We start from the raw sequence: 20,492 nt of genomic DNA on the forward strand, positions 1-20,492 counted from the left end.
TTTAGATCCTCTTCACATCCACACCCAAGGACACTGACTTATGAGTAAAACAATGTGACAGTGTGGCCTTCAAGACTGTTTATCTTTGAACACTGAATCAGGTTCACTACCTCACTCTGTACCTGCAGCAGAACAGAGCGTGAGGCTACCTACAGTCTTTCTCAAGTGGCCTGATCTGCTGCTGCTAATCAAATAAGTGAATCCCTCATGCCTGAAAGGGAGAGACGCATAATTCATGGGGGACTCAGGGTGATGAGCTCCACCATGCCTTCATAAAAATTTTACTGGTTGTATAATTGGCCTGTAAGTAAAGTTTAAGACCGAGGACCCACAGCAAATTCTATTGATGGTGAACTGAATCTATGCTTGCTGGAGGCTTTCTAGCTGACCCCCAGAACAAAGAAGGTACCTTTGTTGTTAAAAAAATCCCTGTATCATTCCTGAAAAGGCAGCCAGAATTAGGACGTAACTGGTCCTTTATTTCTGAGGCAAGCTCTGCTGCACAGCTGATACTGAGCAGGAGGGGATCGTTCAAACATCTGTCTTTGTAGTGGAGTTGGAAGCTTCTGAGATGATTCCTCAAAACTGCAGTTATAAAGAAAAATGAATAGGCTGATTTTAGGGCAAGGACAATTTAAAAAAAAAAAATGTTTTAATTCTTTGACCATGCAAGATTTTTCACTAAAAACAGAGCCTATATCATCAGGCATTTCTTTGTCATTTCATCCCATCTATTAGGTATGTAAGTATCAAGAGCGCTACTCTTTTTTTCAGTAAAAAGGTATAAAAATTGATGTGTCGCCCTTCTTTTCATTAAGAGAAGGAAGTAAGCAATGAATATAGACTAAGGACATAGTCATGGCAGTTTGCTGTCATTTCGCACAATTCCAGAAGTGTACATAAAATGGAAAGTAGGGGCCAATAAAAGCAATTTTCTGAGTCCTGCTACCTGCCAAGTGGAATCACAATATATGGTTAGCTGGGAATCTGCAAGATTTCTCACCTAATTCTACTGGACTTAAATTTTAATTTGCCATCAGGACAAAACCTCTAATTGCGAGAAGCAGCAGTTTATTACATCTTTTATGTGACTCTGACTCACACATTGACCAAACTGTAAGGAAAGAATTTTCCCTTGCATAGAGATGATGATCCCGCTTGGATGTTCTGTACCTAAGAATTCTTCATGATTTTCTAATAAGAAACAGAGAATGAGAGGAAATTATCTTCATCTGTTTCTCTCACCCATAAAGCCCAGAATAGACAAAGTGTTGGAGCAATTGCATACCCTTGCACCTTCTTCAGTTAACTCCTCTTACACAGTCAACTAGCAAGCCATTAAAGAAAAGAAATGTCTGTGGAGAGGAACTTCTATATCTCAGGTATCAGTGAAAGGCTGGCAGAAAATACAGGTGGAAAACATAGAAAAACAGTAGAATTAGGAGTTAGAAGAATAAAGGAAAAAAAGAGGAAAAGGGTGCCTACTGAGACTTCTCTCTCCAGACACTCATGATCAAAGCCCACCACTGCCATTAGGCAATCAATCTGCAGTTGCGTACATAAAACTTTGGCAGTGTATAGTCTCCACTGCTTTCAACAGAGGCTTTAGACATCTGAAACTGGGCACTCTCCCAAAATTTAGCTCCAGTTGCACTATACATTCCAGAAAAGACAGCACCAAATCAGAGGCCCTTTTTTACCCATGTTATTTTCAAGCTGCAGTGTATGAAACATTATGCTCCAACTCCCCCATTTAACCTCTTGGGCTGGCTATGTTTGCGTCCTCCAGCTTTGTCAAACGGCACACACTGCTAGTAGGCAATTGCTGCCTAAATGCATTGCTATTTTAGGAGAGATTACTGAAAATATGTGCCTGTCCTTCCTGACTAATTCCTTCCAGGATCGTTCAATCACCTACAGACTTCTTTATTTTGTACATAGAAATCTACGCTGGCTTAACATTTTGTAAGTGTAATGCAACTTGTTTTGTAAGACGAGTGACCCTGAATCTCCTGATTTGTCTTGCTTTTCAGCTTTTAAACCTCAGTGTCTTTTGTGCTGGGACATTATCCTGCTCTTGATACAAAACCAGTCCTAGCAGCCAGCCAAAGTTTTAGCAGCTTCCTTTTCTTGCTTACTCCACAGTCAGAGGTTTTTCAAGCAGCTGCACTGGATTTCCTTGCAGGGAGGTGAATTCAAAGGAATTCTGGAGTCACAACTGAAGCACAGCCTCAGTTACTAAATCCTGATCTATTTACCTCTATCTCTAGATGCTCCTGTCTTCCTCTGATTAAACACCTCTTTAGAGATAACTTAATCTCAGTGTATCTGAAGAATACAGAGGCTGCCTTACATTTACTAGATTTTTACAATTCCAAAATGCTCCATTTCTTAATACTCTATCTATCTTTCATCCCATTGTCAGAAAAAAGTGCGGTAGCTATAGATACACAGGACATTTGCTGAACTCTTCCACATCCACGTGAACGCCCTGCGGAATGTGCAGCCTCCGGTGAAGTTCTGCAGGAGAGATCCTTCTACAAGAAAAAATCAGAAACCAAGCACCACTTAATAGGATACACGTAGAAGTGTGGTGAGATCCAGAGCATGCCCATGAAATCATCTGTGTATTTATGATAAGAAGCTCACTCCCTCTTCGATAACCTCATGATTGCTTTTGTTAAACCCTTGGCAGCTTAAAAGGCATCTTGCTTTCCAGCATCTGGGCCTTCTTCCTTTCTCCTTTTTTTTCTCTTCCCCATACAAGGGCCCCCTCTCTTCACTCAGCTCCCACTCTCCCTCTCAAATGACATTCTTTCTGTACTTGTCTGCACAACAGCACAAGGCCCAGGCTGTGCTTCTAAAAGCCAGGAATAATGCCTTAGTCTCTCTGAGTGATTGATGCACTATCCATGGAGAATACCATGCCTTGGTCAGACAGGTTCTCAAAGCCATGCACATTAAGATACCTGCTGATCTGCTTTTTACTTTCACTGTAATGTAAGCAGAAGAATTTGGTGAATGTTCCTTGACTACATGGTCTTTCTTGTTGCTGAGAAGCTGAAGCCCAAGATTTCAAGGCAGATCCAGACAAGGAGTCACACACACAGAGATGTATGTTACACAAAGGTCTGTATTTAATATTTAAAAGAATTAAAACTGGAAGAAAATATTTTGCTTGAACAGGTCTATGAGGTAAGTCTTTATCTCAGGAAGTGCTACCTATTGTAATTAAACACACACAGCGCCTTACTTTGACTAGTATATCTAGAGCTCCAAGCAGCTGGCATTTCCTTTCCTAAACCCTTGGCCTCCTCTGCCAAGGCCAGACGTTACATAAGTACCTTCAGTGTGTATCCAAAGACTAGAATACAGCCCAGGATGTGGATACTTGCCCATCTTGGGAGAGTGGAGACATACTGCTTCACCGTATGCCTGAGCCTGCACCGGAGGCATGTGGACATCTGTTACAAGACAAGCTCTAAAGTGTTAAGAGATTTCAGTTTTACTGTGACCTTAAAAACCGAGAGCAGTTCTATCTTTCAGTGTTACAGGGGACATTCCTGTTCACATCAAGTCAACAACAGAATTCTCATTAACTTCAGCATTAAACGGGAATATTCACTGAGCATCTATCAGGGGAAACAGATACGGTACAAGTCAGAGAATTTTAAATGCCTACACTTAAAAGCTTGATCCAAACTTCCCAAGATGCTGGCAGTTCAGATCTGAATCCAAGCTGTGCAATTCAGGAAACACTTTATTGATAACTCTTTAAGAAATGAACCTGCTGCTTTTCTCCAGTTATGATTTTGTATAAGGAAGGCTTAACCCTTAGGACATTGACATGTTTCCAAATTGCCAGACAAACTGTCAGAGCACAGCTGGCTTTCAGTCAAAAACTATCCTGGGCAAGCTAGAATTTGGAAGAAAATAAGGTAATTGCTATATTAATTTATATAGATAATTAAACAATTTAGTTAATTTACAGTTTCTAATTATACACTGCTATATGTTATTTTTCTGTATCTCTGAGTCTCATGAGTAAAATCAGGACTGAAATGACTCTGTAAAGCTCAGAAAAGTTTGCCAAGTTTCAACTAAATGTTGCCATCTACTGTTAGAATAATAATAATAATAAAAAAACATAAATGGGTGAAACTAGCACTGTAATTGTGGAAGAACTCAGTGGATATTTGCATCCTATTGTGCTGATGCACAAGGGATTTTTCTTTAAATGCACAGGCAATAATATGTCCGTAAATCCTTCTGTATGTCAGAGGGAGAATAGAGTTCATTGTTTGCAAGATCTCATTATGATTACTTTTCAGCTGCTAAAAATGTTGTAATAGTTTCCAGATCCAACATTTATGGTATTCAGTATGTTGAGAGAAAACAGGCTTCATTGAAAAGCTTGTTCTAAATGTTTCTCATCTATGGTTTTTTTAACTGAGCACATAGAAAAGTGATAGTAATGTGTGTAGCAGAGTTCTAAACATTTTACTTCTCCAGTATTAAAAGTTAAAAACACCCCTTCCCCTTTACTGACAAATGCATAATGGGTAGCTTTACATCAAGATGAACATCTGGGTAAGGACATAAACACCTGTCAGTTACAGACCACTTCTCTTCTGAGCTGACAACAGAAAAACTACTGTCAGTCTTTTACATTATGTACAGCAGAAATTTAAAAGAGGTTGAAAATCTGAAAGAGGACACTGTCCCTGAAGCTCCAAAAATGAAGGCAATGTGTGTGTTTCCATGTATGACACTGGTACAGGAGACGGACTTCAAGCAATTACAGGATTTCTCGATTCCTGTTTCGTGTGGCTTAGCTGGAATACTACTTATGTGCCCATGTCCCATATTTGTTCTTTGAAATTGAGCACTGAATTTTCTGCATCAGATTTTGATGGAAAAACAGAGTAAAATATATTCACCTGACAAGGCCTGGTATGTTTCAAACAGAACTTCCCATAACTTTGAAGAAGCCTTTGCTCATGTGTTGTTTTATTACATTCTCAGACAAATGTCCTCAGCTGCCTGTCACAGACATGAGTTGTAGAAAGGTTAGAGGCTATCTGTGCTATCTAGAAAAGAAGAAATCTGAATACAGAAAAAGCAAAAAAACACACATAGTATCATGTGGTGCCACCTACAGCTGACACTGTGATTTATAAACGATTTTTCAGTAGGGCTGTAGAGACTTGGTGTTGCTGCTGATGGACCAGCATTGTAGAATGGCTCTTGCTCAGCTGCATAACACAGAAGATAAAATTGAGGAAATATTAGTAATGTTTATTGTTTCAGAGTTTCTTTGAATTCTGTCAAATTATGTTTATTCCGGGTACAGGAATATGCATTTTTATTATGTAAGTTCTGATTCAGCAGACAAGTGCAGTTAATGTGAGGTGCAATGTAGGATGGATTGAGAGACATTGAGCAGTAGCCTTGGACCTTGGAACTGGTACTGAATAGTTTGTTTCACCTTTTTGTGTTACCAGCATGAAAGGAAGAATGGGTGAGCCCTTCCAGTCCCTAAAGGGGACCTACAAAAAAGCTGGACAGGGACTATTTACAAGGATATGTAGTGATAGGATGGGGTAATGGCCTAAAGCTGATGGAGGGTAGATTTAGATTAGATATTAGGAAGAAATGTTTCACTATGAGGGTGGTGAGGCACTGGCACAGGTTGCCCAGAGAAGCTGTGGCTGCCCCCTCCCTGGAAGTGTTCAAGGCCAGGTTGGATGGGGCTTTGGGCAGCCTGGTCTAGTGGAGGGTGTCCCTGCCCATGGCAGGGGGGTTGGAACTAGATGGTCTTTGAGGTCCCTTCTTTTTTTAGGAGTTATGCAATACAGGCCAAAGCTCTAAGAACTTTATGAGTTACAGAAAAGGATGGAGTTAGGAAAGCCCAGACTTAGCAGGAGTTCAAATTATCAAGGGACATGAAAGACCCAAATAAGTTCTTCCATGGAAAAGGCTAAGACACTCAGTGACTTCTTTGCCTTGATTTTTACCGGTTGTGTTTGTCTTCAGGTCTCCTAGGTCCCTAAGCCTACTACCAAGGCTTTGGGGAATGAAGCATTACCCACAGTGGAGGAGGATTAAGGACTACTTAAGCAGGTTGGAAACACACAAGTCCATGGGACCAGACAGAATGCATCTCAGGATGTTGTGGGAGCTGGCTAATATCCCTGTGAGACATTCTGTACCATCTTCAAAGAGCAAGAAGGTGGATCTAGGGAATGTCAGGCTGGTCAGCCTCAGATTGAGCCATGGTAAGATTATGATGTGAATCCTCCTGGAAGCCATGTCCAGATGATTGAAGGAGAATAAAGTGATTGGGAACATTGATTTGGCAAGGACAAATCATACCTGATCAACTAGATTGCCTTCAATATCCCATATAGACAAGAGGAGAGCGGTGGATACTGTTTAACTCAGCTTAGTGAGGCCTTCAGAGCAATCTCCTGTAATATACTTATAGTCAGATTTGGGAGATACAGACAGTATAAACAAACCATATAGCAGGTGGAAAACTTTCTGTAACACGAGGCTCCTAAGGTAGTGGTCAGCAGTGTGAAATCTGTTGTTGGATACTTGTGACATTGTGCAAGAATCAGCCTGGGACTAGAAGTGTTTAAAGCAATCTTTTGCTTGCAAATTTTTTGATTATGAATCTTTTGATTGTAAATAAAAAGTAAACTTTTCCAGCTTCCAGACTCTTAAGGAATTGAATCCAAGCATATGCTGAAATTTGTTACTTTCTTTGCTTCCCTAAAATGTTATTTCTTTGTTTGAGTCTGCTTTTTGGGTTAGAATTGTCAATCTATTGAAAGAAAGGCTGGTCATAGCATGCTAATGCTAGGTCTAATAAAGGAGGCATCTCACTACATGTGTAGAAGTACCTGCTTCCAACAGATGATCACTTCACCATCCTTTACTGCAGGTATGCTAACCCCAAGCTGTTCTGGGATGTCTCCTGCATTAACTCTAGTGCCTTTTCAGTGGTGGCAGTAAGAATTGCTTTAGAGTTAAAAAAGCTAGTTCCAACGTACCTAATTCTGGTGATAAGTTGTCTGGTGGATACCACAAAAAAAATTCCAGTAACAGACATGGTAATGTTTTTACTAGGGCTTCCACCATCTAATGCTGTCAGAGAAAATATTTCCAGTCTTGCCAATGTAAAAGGGTGCAAGAGGATGGAGCCAGGCTCTTTCCAGTGGTGCCCAGTGACAGGACAAGCTGAAACACAGGAGGGTCTGTCTGAACATTAGAAAACACCTTTTCACTGTGAGGGTGACCAAGCATGGGCACAGATTGTCCATAGAGGTTGTAGAGTCTCCGTTCTTGGAGGTATTCAAAAGCCATATGGACATGGTCCTGGGCAACCTGCTCCAGGTGGCCCTGCCTGAGCAGGGCAGGCTGGACAAGATGACCTCCAGAGGTCCCTTCCAACCTCAGCCAGTCTGATCCTGTGATTCTGTAATTCTGAGCAGCTTTTTCCCATAGGAACTTGTGGCATAGTCTATTAATCCCATCCTGTTTAAGAATAGCTCTTTTCTACAGTAATTAGCAGTGTACATTTAGATACGAAGAAGCTGAAGATAACATGCAGATCTAAACACGTAACTATGTTGAAGCACACAATCCTCCTATAACCATGTAACAGAGCAAAGAGTTCCCACAGTTATGTGGAAAGACTTCAATTTTGTTCCTTCTTCAGCATATGCATATTGCAGGTCAAAATTTAAGCCACATGAATAGAACCCGAAAAGGTTTAGGTATGTAACAATCAGGTATTAAGCTGCTAAAAGAGGCAGGGAAGAGGAGTGAGATGCAGTGGGATTTATGAAAACCAGTTCCCAGAGGGTCTTAAATTAGACGTGCAAAATAACACAGTTTAATATGGAACATGCTTTCTGTCTGTTTTGGAGACAAGCTGATCTGTCCAAGGGAGCTTTCTAGGCTTAATTGGTCACAGTTCCTGGTAAGGACAGAATGTTACAAACATCTGTGAAACTTTGCAGCTTGGAACAGAAACATGTGAGAAGCTCCTTGGTTCATACACAGCAGTTCACGTATGCTGAGTCCAAGGAAAGCAATGATCAAAAGGCCAAACCGTATTTAGGAAGGGCACATTTTGCCATAGTTGATTTTTGTTTTGCACCAAATTTTGAAAAATGAGGACTTTGTTGCAGATTTTATGAATAGTACTATTGTCATTATTTAATTCTGATTTTCATGACATTTGGTGGTTTTCCTTAAGCAACTGTTGGAGACTGAGGATTATATAATAATTATAATGTGACAATTAACAAATAATTTACTAATTAAATTATGATTATATAATCTCAGTTTTCATTAAGAAAAGAGCACCCCCGAAAAATAGTTATCTGTTTGTTCTCCCCTTCTGCACAGCCCCTCCAAAATGTGCTCTCTTAGTGTCTTAATGGTGTGATATAAAATCCCATTATTGTTAGACTGGTCTCATGCTTTTGAAAGAGAGGGCTGAGCAATTTTTCTGCTGTCACAGTAAAGACAGATGTGAGGTATAGCAGGCAGTGAATTAAGCTCCTCAGGGTTGAAAGAGGCATACCATAGTTTCCTTTACCATTCAAAATTTTAGTTTCTTTTCACAGAAAGGGATGGCTTTCTAACGACTAGTGAAAAACACTAGTCTGAGGATAAGCCTCTTTATCCCTTTGGAGCCAAGAGTCTTCATCAGTGGTTCAACACTCCTTGCAGGTAAAGCTTTGACTCCTTGTCCTTCAAGCGGTGCTTTTAACAAGCAAGATAATGAGAAAATCCAGTTTCCTAAAAGGAATGGCAAAGCCCCAGGAGCTGGGCAGATCCATACTCTTTTCTGCAGATCCAGCAGAGGGAGCTGGTTTTACCCAGCGAAAAAGCAGAGTTAAATATTGTTTAAGATTTTTTGGGAAAAAATATTACCTAACCAGGCATAGTAAGTCAAAATTATGTGAAACAAGTTATTAATTCTTAACAGATAAATCATTTGGAATGGTTTTCGTGGGGCATAACAAGGTGTAAGCACATTTGTGTAATCTAGTCATACAAAAACGCGCCCCATACTCTGTGTTTGACAATCATAATAATGTCATTGCGCTACACTTGTAGTCAAAGTGAAGTCTAAAATCAGGATCAATTCTGTCATTTGAATCATTGTAACAATTTATGTCATGACAGGCATGGCAATTACCTCTTTCTGTTTCAACTTAATTGTATAGGGCAGCGACGTCTCAGAAAAACTATGAAACTGTATTGGTTAATACTTCCAACCAATTATCATTGTTGAGACTGCTGTTAGGCATTTGAGTTGGAGCCACATTTGGGACAGTGTTATACATACTGGTGTTAAAATTACACGTCTCCTGTGGATGACTTTCTTTCATGTGTTTCATCCATGATTTGCAAAGCATTTTTCTATCATCAGCCATGATTATTTTACTTTGTTGTCTAGATTTTACAGATATGAAAAATAGGGAGTTATAGTTAGATGTCTTGCTGAGGACTAGTAGAAAACAGAGAACAGAAGTCAAGTTTCTGAGCTCCCAGTGCTTTGCTCTCCTCACAAAATACCACAGCAATGAATGCACTGTAGACTGAGACCACTGACAGTGAATTGCGAAATGACAGAAGAAAAGGTCATGTTTGATAAACATTTAATGGTACTGGTTACTGCAGAAGAAGTTGTTAATTGCCTCAGGGTTACTTCAGCCTTTTCAGGTAATATTCATTTAAGACAGCTTTGGTAATAATTTGTTTGGTAATTACTTGACTGCATAAATATCGGGAACCTATAGCTGTAATTGCTACTAATGCATCCTAAAAGGAGTTTTAAAATTATGCTTAGGAATATATCTGATTTTGAAATGACAAAGATGTATCATTGATATACTTTAATATCTAGATATCATAAACAATGTGCTATCTATCTCTTCTGAGAAACAGAGATTTGCCAACATTAACAAATGAAATTTTCGCAGTGCCTTTGAGAGATGTTTTGCAGGTGGAAAACCTAATTATATATAGATTGAATGACATGTCTACTGTTGTCAGCTGATGCAAGCTTACGGCAAATTTTCCCAATCCCTTTCATATTACAGACAGGCGAGGTATCAACCATGATGTTCTAGCACAACTGAGGTAGGTTATATTGTTCCCTGTCACCATCCTCCATAATCAGAAGTTTTTACATCTCACTCATAATCAGTCTTTCCTGCCATGAAGGATGTATCATCCTGAGAGCCCCCTTAGAGGGTGAACACGTGGCTGGTTATGCTGGTAGATGTGAACTGGTTACAACCTCTGGTGAATGTAGCAGTGATTAATAGATGAGAGGTGGCAGCAGTAAACCTAGTTCAATTACAAACAGAACAGCATGTGAAACTGCAATCACTTTACAGCCCCAAACCTTATAAAAGCTCTCCCCTGCCATCACATGTTTTATCTGATTCTGATATACATCAAAAAGGGAAAGAGATTGAGGAATGTGGTGAGGAAAGATTTGGTAAACAGCATTCCTGCTTACAGAGAAAACCTTGTCAATTTTCTTTTGGCCCCAGTATGAATACTTTTGGCCAAAAAAGTACCTATTAAGGGCAGATGATCAGTGAAACAAATCAGATCATATCAGTGAATAATGTGAATCCTTCAAATACTCAAAATCTAGACATAACTGGTGAAATCACTATTAAATAATAATTCTCTGTTTACACAATCATTTAATAGCCACTGAATAGATTTTAATAGCGTGAGTCAATCTTCAGGATCAGGTGGTATTAATCAATGCCCTTAATTCAGTTCTGAGGTTTAGATTATGATATTATCCAGCTCCTGGACTGATTTTTAACCTGGTAATTGCTTAACATTTGGTTATTTCACAGATATCAACCAACCAATTGTTTGAGCTTTTTTAAAAGTAGGTATTCTCTAAAAATGTTTATTCAGCATAAGAAAATCTCTTTCAGACCAGTCAAATGGAGAGCAAGGGGTCATGGGTTAGATTTCTCAAGGAAGCCAGAAGTTTGATATTATTGTGCCTGTTCCTTATGAACTCCTGCCAGGTAAATCTTAATTACCATGCAAATCTAAGCCAGATAATTTTTATACTCTGCAATTTTGCAGTGTTACAAAACATCATGAATACGGGATCTTAACCACTTTTATCTGCATGTAGCATATTAAATAAGATAATCGAGGAATTTTTTAAGAATATATGTGTGGGGTTTGGGTGGGGGGTGTGTTTGTTTGTTTTGCATTCAATAGATACAATAAAAGACCTTATCATGGAGTGTAATGTCTTTCTAACTTTAGGACTGAAAGCAGTAGAAAGTTCTGCCAGCTCCAGAGTTTAAAGGGGCTCTACTAACAGTAGCTCTCATTTTGTCATCCCCTGAGCAGCACTTTCCTAATCCCACATGCATATTCAAGAGGTAATTAGCACAACAAAATCTGACTATAATCATCTGAACCCCCTTATTTTAACACTAATTAACTGACATGAGAATAAGTTTTAAAATCAGCTGGTTTATTACTAAGAATAGAAAATGCATTTATGTAGGTTTTATAGCATAGGTAGTTGAACTGGTGCTTAGGGAGCTCTCAGTGAAGCCAATATAAGGGTCACAACTGAATTGACAAAAGCTATCCCCAGAGATATAAGATGGTACATAAAACCACCAAAATTACAGTGACTTCCCATTGCAATCCAGAAAGCCCCAGAGAAGCAGGGCAAGCATTGGCATGTGTGTAGTCAACATCTGCCAATTGCCAGTGGGACAATATCAAGAGGGAAATGGATTTGAACTCTCATGGGCCCACTGGTACACTGCTGTTATCTCATTAACAGTAATAATATTTTACTAGCCTTGAGTTTGTGTTGTCAGCATCATACAGAATGAATGTGATACATTTATAATATACCACCCACTATGCTTGTGAGGGTGTTTTCAGCAATAAAACATTTTAAAATCTGAAGGAAACACTGAAGACAGAAGAGGAAAAAAGACTTTTTGATAGCCAAACAACAGAAAGAGTAGTCCTGTATAGGTGGTGTAGGTGGACTTGAACAAGGGATGTTCTGGGTGGCAGTGGTTCTGGTGGTACGATCACCTTTCTCTGAAAAAACATTGGTAACAGGAGTGTCAATATCCCTGAAAAGGCTCAGAGAAGAAACTTGAAAGTACCTTTACAGAAGGTGAAGCACCATTACAAGTTTCAGCAAACTTACACAAAGATTTGATCAATTTGCACAACAGTCCACATAACTGAACTGCTTATGGACCATCTTATCTTTTATTAGTCTCATGTTAATTGTGTCGTAACATGATTTTACACTGGAAATCAGACTCTACAGCCAGCAGCCAGCAGCTGAAAGGAGTCTTTAAACAGACAAAAACAAATCTCTGTGAGTTTCCTTATAAAAACATTTTTGTCCTCCTGTGTGTGGCATTGGTAGCATTTTTCCTGCAACAGCCCTGAGCACAGCCTGATAGCAGAAGATAAATGCTGACCTGTAACAGCAATATTTGTGAACTCCAGCCACAGGTGCTATGAGCTGGCAATGCTAGGCAAACACAGATATGGTATGGCTTTATCATAAGTATCCATCAGGGCAGCAAAGCATACTCCCTGGCAGAGAGCAGTACCACTTCTGATCCACACACCTCTGGTGTTTGCTAGGCGTGGGATAGCAGCAATATATTGCTAGGATTATGCTATGCTGCTAGTGACTATTCATGTATTAGAGGAAGTGGTACATCTAGTCGTTACGATGAAGATTTCAGGAAACTAACAATATCTTTTGAACTGAAGAAGCACAGGAACTTGGTTTGCACGCAATAGAAAGAGGAGGGATTAATGGTTGGTGTTTGACGCTAAGGGCGACAATGCTACCTAGACAAAGGTGAAGATGACAAGCTGTTTGGCTGCAGAAGTGCAACTGAAAGGTCATTTCTTTCCTTGTTACATAGTTCTGTGGAGAGAAATCTTCATATTGGAACAACAAGTCAGAGAGATCTGTTTATGTCCATTGACAAAACCTAAACCTTATTAAAAACTGTTCTGGGTGTCACATATACCTTGTTTTGTGAAAGCTGAGTTTCTGAGAGTCTAATGCATTCTCAAATAATTTTTCTTTTAATCAATAATTTGTTATTTTAAAAATTGGCTTTGAAATCTTTTTCCTAATTTGAAAGATGCTTAAATACCATCCGTGATCAGATACAGTTTGGTTATGTGATTGGAAAGACCTGATGAGTATTCCATAATTACAGCTGCCTGAATATTTTTGTCAGTCCTCCACATACAACATTAAGCATTGCATAAAAGAGGTGTGTGAACATTTCCTTTGCATTTTTGCCTCACAGTTATCCTTTCCACAGAACAAGCAGTAAATCAAGTTAAATGTGGCTACCACAAAATTTTTCCACCATTGCCTTAGTTATTTATTTAATTGAATTGGTTCTTCTGAAGAGATGCAGCACAGTATTGTCTGGACAGCCAAGCAATCTACATTTGCTTGGCTCCTCTGCACTATAATACCCAAAAGTCTGACAATTTTGGAAGTGGGACTTTGCTGTTCATTTAAACAGATAGCCTTGACTGTAGCTTCCATGCATCGACATCAGATCTGGGTATGAAAGGTAGGATTTCAAGCCAGGAGCCTCCAAACAATGGTCTGTTCTGGTCTGACATGCCAATTATGGAGGGATATATCACCTGTAAACTGACTTGGAGCTAGAACAACTTTCAAAAATAAAAAGCAAAACAAATACTGGTCATGACTGAAGACAAGTTTTGACATATGTGTGCCAGACAGACTGAAACACAGCTGGATGGGATCAGTGTTAGCTTTCAGTCACTGTCACTGCTCCCTTCTGGTTTCTTCTCAACATTATGTGAGGCAAGTTTATGCACCAGAAGAATTCCAACTGAACAGGGTCATATGATGCTTTACGGATTTCCTCAGGCTCACATATGTTTAATTTGCCAGCTAGATTTACTTAAAGGCAGGTTTATTATCCAGTGTATTGTTTAGATACTGTGAAAATACATGTCTAAGTAAAAAACATTCACTGGCTTGTACATTAAGCCAGAACTAACATAAGTTGAGAAATTAATTTAAAAAGTGATTTTAAATAGTGAGATGTCCATCAACATCAGGTTTTGATAAAGGATGTTTTTTAAAAAACTCTATTGAAAATACACTAATACATTTCAAAACCAAATATGTTTACTGTCTAATATTATATTGCATACATATCCTAAGCATTCTGCAGACTGCATTGAAGTCTCATACAATCTGTCCACACATAATAACTCAGACAACAAAAAAATAAGTATAATAAGAGACTCAATGTCTACATTTTACCCAGTTGCAAAGATAATACTGTGTTGTAAGTGTTTAGTTTAACCACAAGGACTTTTCAGGATCATTTAATGGTACCATGTCATCAGGATGATTGCAATGGAACTGATAAACCAAAGAGTTTGCTTTGAAACACACACCTTTCAGAGAGGTTCTCTTGGGTTTGTTTGTCTGTTTCTTTTTCCAAAAAAGTGCACAGGTCTTAGCAGCTGAGTTAGCTCTTCTGCATCCTTACCATAGCCCAGAAAAAAAGCTTCTTACTCTGGGGCTATTTTGCTAGATGTTATGTCGTCATTCAAGAGGGAAATAACCCATCACATGTATCCACGGGTTCTGTTATGTTGATATAATTACACAGGAACAGAAATTCAATCCAGTGAAAATTTAAGTCATGATATACAAAGAAAGAAAGGCAGTAACATAAGAGGAAGACAGATGACAGGACGACAGGATTTTACTGGAAGCAATAGAGTAGTCTCAACTGTAGCACTAACATTCCCTGCAATACCGAAAATTGTGCTAGAAGTGGCCTCTTAGATGTCTTGGGGCAGAGGTCTGCTGTACCACTGTGAGTTAGGATGCTTGTACACTTGAGAGGTCTTGCTATTCCCAAATAGCCAAAACCTTGAACACAAAAAAGATGATGTGCCTTTAGTTCAAATCCACTTGCCTCTGGGTCTTGTCTTATTCTGCAACCCTCTTTTCCTTGACGTTGCCATTGTCTACTCTAATGTAAGGTGACCTTACCAACATTAGTGAGCACAGCTAAGTTTCTTCTGCTTCTGCTACCAAGTTAGGCCCAACCACTGCTTGTTGGATTATTTTTAAATGGCAGAAATACTGGAAACACAGTGTGCCAGGATTATTTCAAGAAGACCAACTTGTATTCAGTACCACTAGGTCAAGATTCCCAATTTCCAAATTAATCAAGCTCTTAGCTAAATTTTAGCAACCACAGTCAATTAAAGAAACATAACTAACACCACATCAAATCAAAGAATCTCCAGAGGCTCATGTTTTGTGTTCAGACATGCTGACACAGTCTAACGCAAAAAGTTTTTCCCTTGATGCCAACAGTAACTAGTCAGGTTTAACAGTTACAAATGCACAAGCGGAATCAAAGGCAGAGGCATACTTACTAATGTCACAAACATGCCTTTGAATTTAAAATGTTTCAAAAATCACTCTTTTTCTTGAATGACATACAGTATCATGCAATTAGTAGCTTTGCATTGGGTTCTCTGACAATAATATGATTTGGTTTCAACAAAAGAGAAGAACAGAGGATGGAAACAACAGAGAAATAGATTGCTGGGCTGCAGTAGGCCTTAAATATGAAGCAGGTAGGCGTTTAATCAACATGAGACTGTAAGCAAGTACTGCAGAGGTAAAAGTTTTCATTTAGCACAGAGAATCTTACAAATCAATGCAAAAAACCTGTACATACGTCTTTAGGTGCAGAAATGTGGCCTTGTGCACTATTAGAATAATTTGGACCTTTGGATCAAATCCAAGGCATTGCAAATACTGGGACAAGATAAACTTCTAGAAACAGAATTAATTTTCAGCACAATTGTGGATATTCCTATTATTATGCCAGTACATACAACCAACCACATTGGGTGGAGTTATTAAAGAAAGGAAAGAAAAAAGAGCATAGTCTGAATAGACTGGCAAACTGACATATTTTTATTTATTTGTGGTTAGTAGAAGAAAAATCAACCAGTTCCTTTTTTCATAATTACAGGGAGTTTGGCTGAAACAGTGTAATCTGTATTCATTCACCTTGGCAAAACAGAGAAGCTAGAAAATTCCATACAATCTTACTAATCTATACATTTAACCATTCATATCCATGACTTGGCACCTCTGACTCCCAGCAAAAGAATAACACATGCATGCACTGAGGAAGATCCATGTTACAAAGCCTTTGTCAGAACATAGGAGAAGACACTTAAAATTGTCCTAGATGTTTTTGTACCAATTAAGATGCTCAAACTCTAGCTATTGCTTACTCCTCCGGCTCACACAGGCTTTGCGGATGTTGACAGTGAAGGCCGTCAAGCTTTCAGTACACCATTTCTTGGCACTCATGGACTCCCTCTGCTCAACTGCCTGTGCTATTAAGCACAGCTATACATTATAGAAATGTTAAAAAAAAATATTTGCAAGCACTGACATTTTATTTTGGTTGACAGGTCTGGGTTGGGGTTTTTTGCTTTCCTGAGAATCAGAATCACTGAGGCTGGCCAGCCCCTCTGGAAGTCTCCAGTCCCACCATGGTTTAAGCAGAGTCAGCCACAGCTGGTTGACCAGGATCACATTCAGTTGAGCTTGAAGATTTCCAAGGATGGAGACTCTACAACATCTCTGGGCAACCTGGTCCTGTGTTCGACCACTCTCACTGTAAATTAGTTTTTCTTAGATTTAAAAGGAAATTCCTTTATTTCAATTGGTGCCCATTGCCTTCTGTCCTGTCACTGCATACAACAGAAAGGACTCCATCTTCTTTACTTTCCCATCAGGTATTTATGCACATTTATAGAATCCCCCCTAAGCCTGCTCTGCCTGAGCCCAAAATGTCCCCGCTCTCTCACTCTTTCCAAGCCCAAAGCCCCTGATCACCTTAGTGGCCCTTCAGTGGACCCACTCCAGTATGTCCATGTCTCTCTTGTAATGGGGAGCCGAGCACTGGACCCAGCAGCCAGATTTGTCTCACCAGTGCTGAGTACAGAGAAAGGATCACCTCCCTCGGCCTGCTGCAATGCTCTGCCTGATGAAGCCAAGGAGGCTCTTGGCCTTCTTTGCCACAAGGGCACGTTGCTGGCTCGTGGTCAACTTGGTGTCCACCAGAACTCCTAAGGCCTTCTCTCACAAGGTGCTTTCCCATTGGTGAGCCCCCAGCATGTGCTGGTGCATGGGGTTGTTCCTCTCTGGGTGCAGGGTTTGGCTCTTCCACTTGTTGAGCTTCATGGAGTTCCCATCAGCCCATTTCTCCAGCCTGAGGAGGTCCCTCTGAATGGCAGCACAACCATCTGGTGCACCCACCAATTCCTTCCACTTTTTAAACTAATTAACAAAATTGTGAAGATAGTTGCTATTATCAATCTTTTCTTGTTATTGCTGTCAAACACAGAATTAAAAAGTGAGACTAAATGGTGGATATGAGATCTTTAATAAAGACAATTATTAGAATAACTCTACTATGAACACTATGTTTTGAAACATTAACTCTCAAGCCTCAACAGAAATCCTTCTTGGATGACTCAGTGCTGTCAACATTTCATATTTTACTAGAAATCTTATTTTCCTACCATGTCTGTTCAAAACCTGTCACAATGTGCCAGCTTGCATGACAGTCCAGTGGCCAGTACTATGTGCTGTGGCTATGGCAACCTTGGTTCAAGTCTGACTTACAGCAGGAGGGAAACCTGTGCTTTTATGCTTCCTTTTCAACAGCTTTTAAAATAATTATGTAACTTCGAATGTCCATTTGTCAGATTTTCCTCCATCACTAGGCACGGCATTGAAAATGGAGAGAAGATTCATGGACCAAAATTATTGTATATTTGAAGACAGACATTGGCCAAACAAAAGCCAATGAAAGATTTCCACACCAGACTGCAATTGTCAAAAAGAGCAGGAATATTTTCCTGCCACCATAACATTTGTGCCTATCTTCCGCACGCACTGCTCGATCAGCAGCATCATTTTCGGTTGGGGGATGCCCAGGTGTGCTGCAGTAGCGGTGGTCACCCTGGGGAGGGGGCCAGCACGTGGAACATTATAGCCAGTCCGCGCTAGGTGGCAATGCTGGCACGGCTCTGGTAGAGGGGACAGAAACCAGAAGGCTCTGGACACATCCTTTGTAGCTTGCCGTGATCGTATAGTGGTTACTACTCTGCGTTGTGGCCGCAGCAACCTCGGTTCAAATCCGAGTCACGGCACAGGGGAGAGGGAACTGTTTCAGTCCTCACTTTTGGAGGCTTGGTGCTGGAGATGCATCACCAGGACGTGACACCCACCCAAGCCCTCACTCACTCTGCAGTAACTGCTGAACAGGCCTCAGTGTCTGAAGCACAGAAAAAACAGATCGGAGGAAGCAGTAACTGCACAAAAAAAAGTTCAGATAGCTCATTACTACACGATAAGGTCATTGATGCTCTTTGCACCATAGGATTTTTGTCTCCTTTTTTTGTGTGATTTCAAGCAGTTCACACAGATGTTGTTCTAAGGTTGTCTGGGACAACATTTTCATTGACTCCATTCTGTTAGTTTTTTAATACATCTTCTTTCTTTCTCCCGGTGAAGATTGATTTCTTTCTATGATCTGCCCCCAGGGATGAATCACCACGAAAGAAAATTCCATAAGAATTTTTCAGGAAAGAGCAGCAAAGGATGCATGAAATTACATGCAATTAATTTCTTTATTGTGAGGCTTTTTAGTATCTTTGTTCCAAGAATGATGCACTTATGAGGCAGTAATCAATTGCAGCAAAGGGTCTTTTTAAAATCATGTCTAGGTCTGAAATTCGATTAAAGTCAAAGCAAGGCACTACTGGAAATGCAGTGCCATTTTTGTGGGGAGAGGATAATGTGACTGGGAGAGGTGTTAGGGACCAGTGCTTTTCCAGTAGGGAATGGTGAGGTAAGGAAGATAGCTGAAAGGCACAAGGAAAGAAATTGTCAAGAAACACTCCCAAGTGCCTACAGATAGGCACTTTATATACTGATCAAACCATGCAGCAACACCGGTTTACTTCTAATTTGTTATTAATAGAAGATACCAAAAAATGTATTCCTGAACTTCAGATAATACGACCAATTCTGATTTCATCATTAGATAGCTATACATCTTGCTGACTGAAGTAAAATCTACTCATTTTGTCCAAATGATTTTTTCATACCTTAAGCACACAGCTCAACCGCAAGTCAAAAGAAAAAGCAGGGGATGAAAAAGGAGAAGGTAACAAGTATTCGTTTATGGGAAATGGCTGTATGTTTCTAACAGTTGAGTCTGGAATCTCAGAAGTTTTCCTTACTGAAGACACTGTATGTCCTTCTGAGGTCAAACACCATTCAGGCATCCAGACACAGGCTTCCCAGCTCTTGGCAAACTTTCTCCAGGTGTCTGATCAGGGCTCAGTAAGGAAGCAGGGCTATCTTGAAACTATTAAGATGAAAAGGAATTGCTTTTAAAGTGGGACTTGCATAACTGTGAAGACCAGCAGGGAATATTTAATTCCATTAAACTCATTTCTCAGCAAACAAAAATAGGAAGGACAATATGGTGAAACAAAGCAGTTCAATAGCTGGCGGATCAACCTTAAATCTCTGTCCGGAATTTACACTTTTGTCTCTCTGGAAGAATTCATGTTTCTTGTATGAGGCCTTCTAGACTTCTTTTGCAATTGTTTTTCAGCCAAGTTAATTTCTTACACAGAAAATCTTCAAATCGTGCTTCTAAAGAGAATTTTCCATGATATGCTAGTTTTCTTACTGTTGCTTTAGCTAAATGGTTCAGACTTTTCCCTCTCAAGTGTTACAGTAGAACACTAATTTACCCCATGTGGTTTCAATACAAATGCCTTCATGGTTATATCATAAAGAAGTTTGCTTTTCTGTGCCAGTACAAAGGTCAGTACACCTTCTCGCCTTCAGCTGCATGGTGAATAATAGCAACAGTGCAGGTCCCAGAATAAACATAACCTACTATGCCAGATTTTACTAAAGAGTTTAGATGGACCTGCTCATATCAGGGAATGACAAAAAAAAAAAAAAAAAAAAAAAATTGTTTCAGGAGTGTGGAATCACAAGATCAAAAGTGGAATGCAGGGATCCACAAGAAAGAAATTACCAAAAATAGTGCAGTGGCTGTTGTTGGCTCCATGCACAACTCTCAGGTGCAAGAGGCTCATAGGTGCTGGTTTAGCAGCACAGACATTGATCATGTTAATGCTATAGACTGTGTTATAAGATAAAATTTTTGCTATATTAGCATGGAATATCAAAACTATGCTCTCAAACATTTTTAAGATACTGTGTTTTGGGATCCCTTTGGATGGAGGTTTCTTTGTGGCAAAGAAGATATTCCTTCAAA

At 39.6% G+C, this 20,492-nt stretch overlaps 1 protein-coding gene across 1 annotated transcript in view; it reads right to left on the reverse strand.

Annotated features, from left to right (window-relative positions):
- Positions 1-20,492, reverse strand: part of NFIB (nuclear factor I B) — a 236,343-nt gene that overhangs the window by 205,175 nt on the left and 10,676 nt on the right. The window lies entirely within an intron of this gene.

The sequence above is a fragment of the Grus americana genome, chromosome Z, assembly GCF_028858705.1.
Source record: "Grus americana isolate bGruAme1 chromosome Z, bGruAme1.mat, whole genome shotgun sequence".
NCBI classification, from domain to species: Eukaryota; Metazoa; Chordata; class Aves; order Gruiformes; family Gruidae; genus Grus; species Grus americana.